Source organism: Leucoraja erinacea, chromosome 15 (assembly GCF_028641065.1).
Source record: "Leucoraja erinacea ecotype New England chromosome 15, Leri_hhj_1, whole genome shotgun sequence".
In the NCBI taxonomy this organism is placed as follows: Eukaryota; Metazoa; Chordata; class Chondrichthyes; order Rajiformes; family Rajidae; genus Leucoraja; species Leucoraja erinaceus.
The window spans coordinates 14585025-14595318 of record NC_073391.1 but is presented as its reverse complement, the minus strand read 5'-3'; the positions used below and the strand labels follow the sequence as shown (position 1 = coordinate 14595318).

Sequence of the window (10294 nt, the reverse complement as noted above, 5' to 3'; positions counted from 1 at the left end):
AGACTGAGAGTCAGGGGAAGGAAATGTGCTGGATATAGTCAACAAACCGGCCATTTCTTGTTGTTTGAGAACCATCGCCTCAGTGCTGGTAGTTTTAACATTCTTCATTTAAATATTTATTAAACACAACATTCCTTGTGAGCATTTTTTTCCCCTGTAAAATCAGTTTATTTACAGTTTCAAAATAAGTAATTGTATAAGAACAATTCTATTTTCACTCATTCCATTAGTCGGAACAGGTAGAGCTAAAGAAGTCACCCTGAATCTTTGCAGTCTTTATTTTAAAATATGTATTTGAAGTCCTATTGATATAATTGGGATCTGAGAACATTTTTTACAAGAATGCTTGAGAAACGAATGGATTGTGCTTCTCTCGTCAATTCAACGTCAGAAACGGATTAAGACCAGGCAAGGTTTGAAAAAATAATTTATTTTTTACTTCTTCTTTTGGATGTCTTTAAGATATGTCAATCCTTCTTTGACCAAGTGTCATCAGATATATCTTACCGACCACCACCAGCAACACTTAGAAACCTTGTCTTTATGTGATATAACTAATCGGAGGGAAATCATTTCTGTGGCAAATAATCATAGTGAGAAGATAAAATTTTTAAAGCACCATTTGTTAATTTGGAAACTCAGCTTCCACTCAGCATTGTATGCCAGTGACTGTCAATGTATCGGGTAACTATTAGAATGAAATGAGGATAATGTGTTTTATAGACAAGGACGTCATGCAACCTCTTAAAGCAAATCAAAATGCATTCAAACGTGTCTGATCTGGATTCTGCACACCTCACCTTAATATCACAGTAATTCCACTCTGGCACTAGAATGTCAGAACCGTTGCATCTGCAGGAATAGACAGAATTAACACTTTGACAAAATTAAAAGAAAAAATAAAATATGCATTGGACTTGCTACATGGAATATCATGAAAAATTTGCCAGTGATATGAAAAAACTCACATCACAGAAAAAGGCTCATTCTGCACATGAGCCTCCATCCCATTTCATCTACAATACGATATGATACGATACAACTTTATTTATCCCAGGAGGGAAATTGATCTGCCAACAGTCATAAAACATTTATCAATGCATTCAACATAACGCTGTCAACATAATCTTCCATTACTTCTTTTCTCATGTGTTAATTTACTTATCTACATCCATGCTGCTCCCTTCCACTGTTCCTAGTATAACTGTTATATCAAACTACACTCTCTGGGTGAAAGAGATTTCCCAGAATTCTCCATTAGATTTATTAGTGACTCATTCAAATTTACGGTTTAACTTTGGTTTAGTGTGTCCTGTAAGTGGAAAGATCTCTGTGCTTTTACTTTTTAATCCCATTGGGGTACGAAATGAAATATTAGCTCACATCATAGTCATCTACCTTTCAGACAGGAGGGCTCTCACCCAGTTCAATAAATATAATCTCTCAGTTCAGAGAATTACCGATCTCAATGTTGTTTGTTTAACGCTTTTTCATTATTGCAAGTAAAGTTTGAAGCGTAAGATACGTGATCTCAAAGTCCAATGGATATGGATATGGGATGGGTGATATTTTTTAATCGTTTCACTCTGCGTGAATTGTAATGAAAGGAATGTGTACAAAGTCATTTTTCTCCTACTTTACAATGGATTCAGGCATCACTGAAATGCTCAAAAAGGAAAGAAAAGGGGGCATTCATGTAGTGCCTTCAGTGGGCTTGAGTCATCCAGAGTTTCACAACCAGTAAAGTTGGTCACAACTTTAATGCAGGAAACAAAACATTCAGATTGTCCACAGTAGACTCCAACAAACTGAACGATAATGATCAATAATTTGCATCTATGATGTTAGCTGGAATAAGTATTGACAAAGTTAACTCTTCTGTAGAAGTAAAGTGAATTGTATTAAACATTAACATACAATTCCAATGTTTATTAGAAAACCATGTTGCAATTCCCATCATACTTGTATGTCATCCTATGTTCATGGTGACTAGAATTTACACTGAGAAGTATAAACGCCATAAAAAGCTGGAGCAACTCAGCAGGACAGGCAGCTTCTCTGGAGAGGAGGAATGGGTGACATTTCAGGTCAAGACCCCGTTCAGGCTGAAGTAGGGTCTCAACCTGAAACGTCACCCATTCCTTCTCTCCAGAGATGCTGCCTGTCCTGCTGAGTTACTCCAGCTTTTTGTGCCAATCTTCAGTTCAAACAGCATCTGCTGTTCCTTCCCACAGAGCATAAATGCCATGACACTTCTAGTCCTCCCAACAGTAGGTGTCACTGTTACACCCTCATAGTCTACCATCTGATCCTCTAGGTGGCACCACAGGTACACTATATTTAGATTTTTTATTTAGTTTATCTTCCTTGGATATATACCTGCAGGCATATTTTACATTAATTTTCACTGATTTCTCTGATTGTCTGTTTTAATTGCATTGGAGCACCTTGTTAGTTTGGGCTTATCCTCTCATTACCACATTACTATTGAGCAAGGTGGTCTGTCACCATCTTGGAAATATTGCGTTATCTTTCCTAACACTAGGCCACTAAACTGCAGCCTGACCAGTCTTGCCTTTGATATGGCCTATCTTTGTTTGGGTATGCTTCTGCTATCTCTCAGCCCCTTGCTTTCTTTCTAATATACCTCACTCGGCTTCCTTCCATATCTTCATACTTTCTTCCCAATATTCCAATGGGATGTACTGAGAAGCATTGATGATTATTGTTCTCAGACAAAGGAGGGTGAAAAGATTGGAGTGGGACAGCCAGCTTAAATACACGTACAAGGATATGTAGTATAGAGTTGGTTGAGAGATGGGTGGAGAGGTGGGGGGCTACACAGTCACAGTTTAAGAATAAGAGGTAGGCCATTTAGGACTGAGAGGAGGAAAAACGTTTTCAGCCAGAGAGTTGTGAATCTGTGGAATTCTCTGCCACAGAAGGCAGTGGCGGTCAATTCACTTGATGTATTCACTAGAGAGTTAGATATAGCTCTCAGGGCTAACAGAATCAAGGGATATGGGGAGAAAGCAGGAACGGGGTAATGATTCTGGATGATCAGCCATGATCATATTGAATGGCGGTGCTGGCTGGAAGGACCGAATGGCCTACTCCTGCACCTATTTTCTATGTTTCTATGATTAGTGGAGACAAATGGTGATATGAAAGAATTAAGGGGCAAGATGGATGAATGTTCAAGAAAAAAATGTGAAGAAATGATAGTTATGTTTATTTTTATGCCTTAAATGTCGGGTGTTTTTCTGAGGATGACTGCAGATACACTCCTCCATCTGTGAACAGGCAGTGGAGGATGCAAAACCACACTCTATAATGAGAATCCTTTACTGCATCTAACATTAAGATTCCCCAAATATATTAGGACTGTGGAACACTTGGTTTGATGGTAAATGAGCTTATGATTATGGTCTCATGCTAGAACAAAAGGGCAGAGGGAACATCAGCAATAGACACATACAATAGCAAGAAAACATTACAAAGGATAAAGCTTGCTTATTGTATGTGGCCACATTTTACTGTACCTCAACCATAATGATTTGACATCTTAATGTTGCTCCATGATTGGTTCAATGTTCATATTGCTACCCTGTAAGTGAGGTAGGCAATTTAATAAATAACAAATATTAAAGAGGAATGAAAAACACTCAAGATCAGAACGTTACCAGAGCTGCAGTGTAATGTTTCAAAATACCTATAAACATATAACATTTGAAAAAAAGATGTGTACAGAAATAAATTGCAAAAGGTTGATGGGGCTTGCCTGAAAATTCGGACAATCACATGTGCAACAGCAATTTCTGCATTGTGAATAACTATTAGCATTTTCCGTTACATGAAAGTTGCTGTCTAATTGAAAAGCTGACCAAATTAGAAGTCACAGTTTCAGTTTGAAATTTACCTCGAACGTGCACATTTTAAAATAATTAATACCAGGAATTTCCTTTCACAGCTTCTGCTGAATCTGCTGATCTAAGCTTAACCAATATTGCATTCCTTTGTATTTATAGAAGCTAATGAGATAAAAGTCCCCAGAGTAATCATTGTTAGAGATGCTATTAAGCTAATTGAAAATATATTGTATAAAAGATCATGAATAATATAAAGCTTGCACTGCTAGACATTTTCTGAACTAACGTTGAAAGTAGGAAATGGTAAATATATATTTAACAATTATATCATGCACAGACTTTATATATTTACTTTGTGTATTAACTCTAAACTGTACAGGCACATGTCTTTTTACTAGGGGGATACGTGCTAGAAAAGCAGTGCATAATTCAAAAATGCGCAGATGAAACATATAGACAAGTACATTGGTGACGGTAAATTTGAGCTTGTAATTCAAAAAGCACCAGCACGTAAATAAAGTTTTGGTATTAATGGAACAAGCATATTATTTCATAATCGTATAAATCAAACCCGCGTAAAACGTGAGGTGCCTGTACATGTAAATATAAGTGTCTTAACATATAAAAGAAAGAACTGCAGATGCTGGATTAAACCAAAGGTAGACACAAAAAGCTGGAGTAACTCAGCGGGTCAGACAGCATCTCTGGAGAAAAGGAATAGGTGAAGTTTCAGGTTGAGACCCTTCGTCAGTGTGAAGAACTGAAGAAGGGCCGCGACTCGAAACGTCACCTATTCCTTTTCTCCAGAGATCCTGTCTGACCCGCTGAGTTACTTCAGCATTTTGTCTATCTTCTGTCTTAACTTGTATCTGCAGTTACAAGGAATTGTAGAGCAACAAATGATCTGCTGAAGAAACTTTGTGGGTTGAGCAACATTTGTAAGTGGAAATGAATGGTCAACATTTCAGATTAAGACCCTACATCAAACTGATGTCAGATCTCAACCAGAAACATCGCCAATTATTCTCCATCTATAGATGCTACTCAGCCCATTGAGCTTCTTCAGCAGATTGTTTGTTAATTTGCATTTAACTGGTCCCAAATTAATATTCATGTTTGCATCTCTGAATAATCAAGAAACAAGCCAAGTGGGTGCATCAATTTATAGATACATTTATAGATTTGCTCAAATGATTAGTTCATATAAAAGAGGATTACACATACTGGTGTGATGAAAGGGCCAAATTCTCTTTGAGTCCAATGTTCCCATTTTATTTCAATACCCCAAACCTGATTCAGTATTGTACCCATCTACTCAATTTAAACCACATTCTCAGTCGTGCTCTGGTAATTTTACAATCCTTCCAATCTGATCAGTTCCTCTGTTCATTTGTCCCAATGTCTTGCTTTCTCCACTGCAATACTGCCAGTGCACAGTTGTTGGGGAGATACTGATAAACCAGCAGATGGAAGATGGCTATTACATCAATGGTATGTGTTCTGGAGTTTACTTTTAGGGTGGTTTGGGGTTCAGTGGCCCCCCTGTCCATTAATTGCAGGATGGTCTCCTCTTGTATGGATGGTCTCCTTCCTAGTCTCCTATTTTTCCGCGCATGTGTCCATCTTGCCATAGCGGGGAACATTGTGTGTGCCGAAGATCCTGAGACCTAAACCATCTGAAGCTGCTTCTGGCAGGGCTGCCCTTGGCGGGCAGGTCACAGAGGAGTTTCCTGACAAAGCAAAATGCTAGAAGAAGACTCACAGTTGAAACAGGCTGAGAATGGTGGTTGACCAGTATTTGAAGCATTTCAATGGCAAAGAAGGCAGAAGAAGGCTGCAGCAGTGAGAGACTCCCAACCATTGTGGAGTCTAGATATGTTGAACCCGGATCCATTTCAATAACGGACAGTGTGGTGGATGTTTGTGCACCAGTCTCCCCATGTCAAAAGAAATAACGCACACGCATCTACCTGGAGGGACACAACACAGAAAGGACACATTGGGTGGACAATCATAATCGACTTCATGTAATCACCAATGTTGATACTACTGTTCTCACTATCTTTGCCTGCACGATGAAAGACATGGAATAACTATTACATTACAGTCCCTTTGCTTGCTGGCCCATTGTGTGGAGCATGAGGTGTGGGGTGTGCAGAATGTCAATGATGATATGAACATGGAAGGTGCAGTAGGATACAGTGGGTGTTTGGGAGAGAAGGATAGAGTCATCATTTCAATGAAATAAGGTCTGTGAATGTGAACACGTGAATAAATGTCAGCATGAGGATTTTTAAAACCTATTTTAAAACACTGTGTAATTCTTAGCAGCAGGGTGTCTTACTCCTGGACAAATTTACTCTGGGTGACACCAGCCATGATCTTCAAATAATGCCCCTGGTTGGGATCCTGCACACATGCCCCATCGACCTCTTCATGCTGCCACCGTGGCACCAGGATTTCAATCTGGCGTTGTGTGAACCTATGAGCCCAACGCCCACTTCAACTCCCTCCCACGGAACATCCACCAATTCCAATGTGTGTTCTGCTGAGGCCAGGCTGCTAATGTTCTAACATCCTATTGCCACTTGTGGATGGCTAATCTTTTGCCATCTGCACCAAAGGTTCCACCAGGTGCAGTGCAAGTACAGCTGATAGAGCTACTGCCTCACGGCACCAGGTACCCGGGTTCGATCCTGACCTTAGGTTCCGTCTGTGTGGTGTTTGCATGTTCTCCCTGTGACCAATGTGGGTTTCCTCTGGGTGCTCCGGTTTCCTCCCATATCCCAAAGACCTGTGGGTTTATAGGTTACTTGGCCTCTGTAAGTTGCCTATAATATTTAGGGAGTGGGAAACTAGGGTAACATAGAACTAGTTACAAGATGAACTATGGTCGATGGGCCGAAGGGCATGTTGCTGTAATCTCTAATCTCATGTTGCATGATGCTCTGATCTCTAAACCACCTTAATGCTTTGTCATTAACATTGTGAATTGAAGGATCTGGTTCAATATGAAAAGGAAAATACAGTTCAGAGTATTACTAAAAGGTGAAGCCCAATATATAGACTCCTTTCCATCTCATCACACTCTCATCTCTGGCACTGTTTTACTTTCTTTGTCCTATGGATTACAGACCCTCCATCATTGGTCACAGCACACTCTGCAAACAATTTTTACTTTTCACTTTGATTTCATTGTTTACCATGTTGTGATCCATCCTGTTTGCCAAGCTCTGCGGGATGTAACTGCAGATAAACTGATTGGCTTCAGACTGAAGAAGGGTCTCGACCCGAAACGTCACCCATTCCTTCTCTCCAGAGATGATGTTTGTCCGCTGAGTTACTCCAGCATTTTGTGTCTATCTTCAGTTTGCCAAGCTGACAGGGGAATCAGGAATTATCCATTCTTCACCATTCTGGCTTATCCTATCTCCAATACCGTATGCAGCCACATGGAACCTGCATGATCTATGTTTGGTTTTCAATTTTATTTGGATGTATTCTTTTTTTAAGTATTTGTCAAAAAAAACAAATTAGAAGAAGTACCATTCTGCAAAGAAAATCAAAAACTGCAGATGATGGAAATCTGAAAGAAAAACAGATTAACATATGGAACACTGAAAATAGTCAACGTTACAAAACATAGGAATGAAGAATAGAGTTAACATTTCAGGTCTAAAACAAATATACTTCTGAATTTGCCGACTGTTTGATGCATTTTGTGTTGATATACAGGCTTCTACAATAGCAGTTTTTCATTGCTGTTTAAATTCCTTGCACACATACCCAGAAGCAGATGACCTCTAATATTACCTTTCTTCTAACCTAAAGAATAGTAACAGTGGATCTCACAGACTGTATATCATGGCTCTGATAAATGTGGAATTTAAGAAGTCCAAATTCCAGAGTAAACCTTGAAATAAAAGTCAAGATTAATTGGCTGGGAATCTTGAAGACAGGCTAATACTTCTGGCAGGCTAATACTTTTAACATAGCTGCTACCAACCTCTCTCTAATCCACAGTGACCGATGCTACAGGAGTTCAGTCACATAACCTTACGTAAGGTACCAGGAATTGGTACCATTAAATCTGGAATATAAGCCTCTGAAATCTGATACGAGCAAACTCAAAAGTAACCTTTAGAAATAGCATGTCTTTAATTAAATGGAGCAGATTCATGGGGGCAGAAATGATGGAATCAGTTCATGCCAATTTATTTCTCAGATCACTAAACAAACAGGTGCTGGCTCGAAGGGCTGAATGGCCTCCTCCGGCACCTATTTTCTAAAGATTCCCCTTCCACCTTCCCAATTGGTGATTTTGCACATTTAACAATTGAAAATGTTTTTTGTTAATGTATATTGTAGCTGCGTGTTCGGATCACGTCGGGGTCACCAAATGTAGCGGGACGTGAAGGGTCCGGCGAGGAATGAGGTGGGACACAGAGTTTGTCCAAACCAATGATTCTTTAATACTATTCCACTGACTCCCTACTAAACACACCGTGCGAGTGCGATCCCCACCTTAAATACTTCCCTGGGGAGTCCGTGACCAGCCCGTGACCTCCACCTCCCATCACCGACATGTCACCCCCCTCAGAACCAAAGGTTCGCACTACGTGTGGCTCACCACCAGGGGCCGCCACAATATTTTAATTATTTGTTGTGTATCATGACACTGTACAACTTTGTCATAATGTAACAAATGCGTGTGGCTTAATTCCAATGAAAGTTAATGATAAAAATCTGACTGATTTTCTTCATCTACACCAGAGACCAATTTTGGTGCATTCAATGCTCGAGATGTGGCCTCCTTTATATGGGGGAGACCCAAGTGTAGACTGGCTAACTGTTTCGCATTCGCTCAATCAAAACCTACTGGATCTCCTGGTTGTGAACTATTTTAACTTCGCTTCCCACTCCCTTACTGACCTTTGTGTCCTGGACCTCTGCTCTTGCCTGAGTGAGGCCACACACAAATTGACGCAACAGCACTTCATATTCCATTTGGGTAGCTTGCACCCAAATGTATGAACATTGAATTTTCCAATTTTAGGTGACTAACCTACAAACACCACCACCCTTTCCTCATCATTTCTTTCCCCCTATCTTCCCTGTGCCCCACCTGAATTCACACCCATTTCTCCCTTTCCCCTTCCTCCCCATCCCCTTCCACCTACATTCTTCCCCCCGGCTTCACATTTTTCACCTCTTCTATCTTCATGTCCCTTTCTCACAGTTTGACTTCTCATCAGCCTCCATCTGCGCTGAGGCCTAATGGCGGAGCTGGCAGCCTCCAACTGCGACCGACCTCGAGGCTCCGGAGGCAGAGCCAGCCAGGACTTACCAACGCGAGGCTGGCCGAATTCGGAGCTGATGCGGCGTTCCGGCGTTCCTGTGGCAGAGGCCCGGCTTCGGGGCTGAGGCGGCGACCTGAATTCGGGGCTCAGCCGCGGGCCCAGTGGACGACATCGTCAAGAGCTCGCAGGTCACAGGTTGGTGACATGTTTTTCTGGAGCTCCCGCAACTACAGCTGCGTCCGCTGGACTGGAGGGCGGCATCTTCGGCAGCTTCTACCACCCCAGGCCATGGAGCTTGAACCGGCCCCGTTCGCGGAGCTCAGTTGAGCCGCGGGACTTACTCACCATCATCCGGCGAGGTCACAACAATGGAAGCCTGGATCGCCTCAGCGCAGAGGGAGAACAAGGAGGGATGAGACAGAGACTTTAAGACTTTTGCCTCCATCACAGTGAGGAGGTGCCTGGTGAACTCACTGTGGTGGATGTTAATTTGTGTTTATTGTATGTTTTGTTATTTATTATTATATGTATGACTGCAGGCAACGAAATTTCGTTCAGACCGAAAGGTCTGAATGACAATAAAGGAATCCAATCCAATCCAATCCAATCTCTGGCCTATGTCCAACCACCTACCAATGATAAACCTCCCTCAACTGTATCCACCTATCACTTCCCAGGCGTTGTCCCACACCGCACCTCTCTTCCAGATTTCTTCCTCCACTACAATCAGTCTGAAGAAGGGTCCCGACCGGATACGTTGCCTATCCATGTTCTTCAGAGATGTTGCCTGACCCGCTGAGTTACTTCAGCACTTTATGTCTTTTCTTAGTAAACCAGCATCTGCAGTTCCTTGTGTCAGCACCAACATAACTGTGGCATTACTATCTCAATCTACTTAAATAAATGAGCAATACAGTCTTGGGACTGAGCCTGTGACTTGCAAACCGATCTACTCACTGAATTAGATGGGATGGCATATGAGCATAATGATGATTGGAAAGGAACAGGGTGACAGGGATGGTAGGAGAATTGTGTGTGCTTCAGAGGGTTGGGTGGTGGGAAGAGAAGTGTGGGTATCCATCTCCCCCTCTGAACCCCCATTTCCCTTTTGTCCCCTCTCCTTCC

At 41.4% G+C, this 10294-nt stretch overlaps 1 long non-coding RNA gene across 1 annotated transcript; it reads left to right on the top strand.

The window, feature by feature from the left end:
• LOC129703963 (uncharacterized) lies at nt 1-9765 on the top strand. Its single transcript, XR_008724665.1, has 2 exons — nt 1-413; nt 9109-9765. It is a non-coding gene; the product is annotated as an uncharacterized LOC129703963 (long non-coding RNA).
• Nucleotides 9766-10294: the final 529 nt, after the last annotated feature.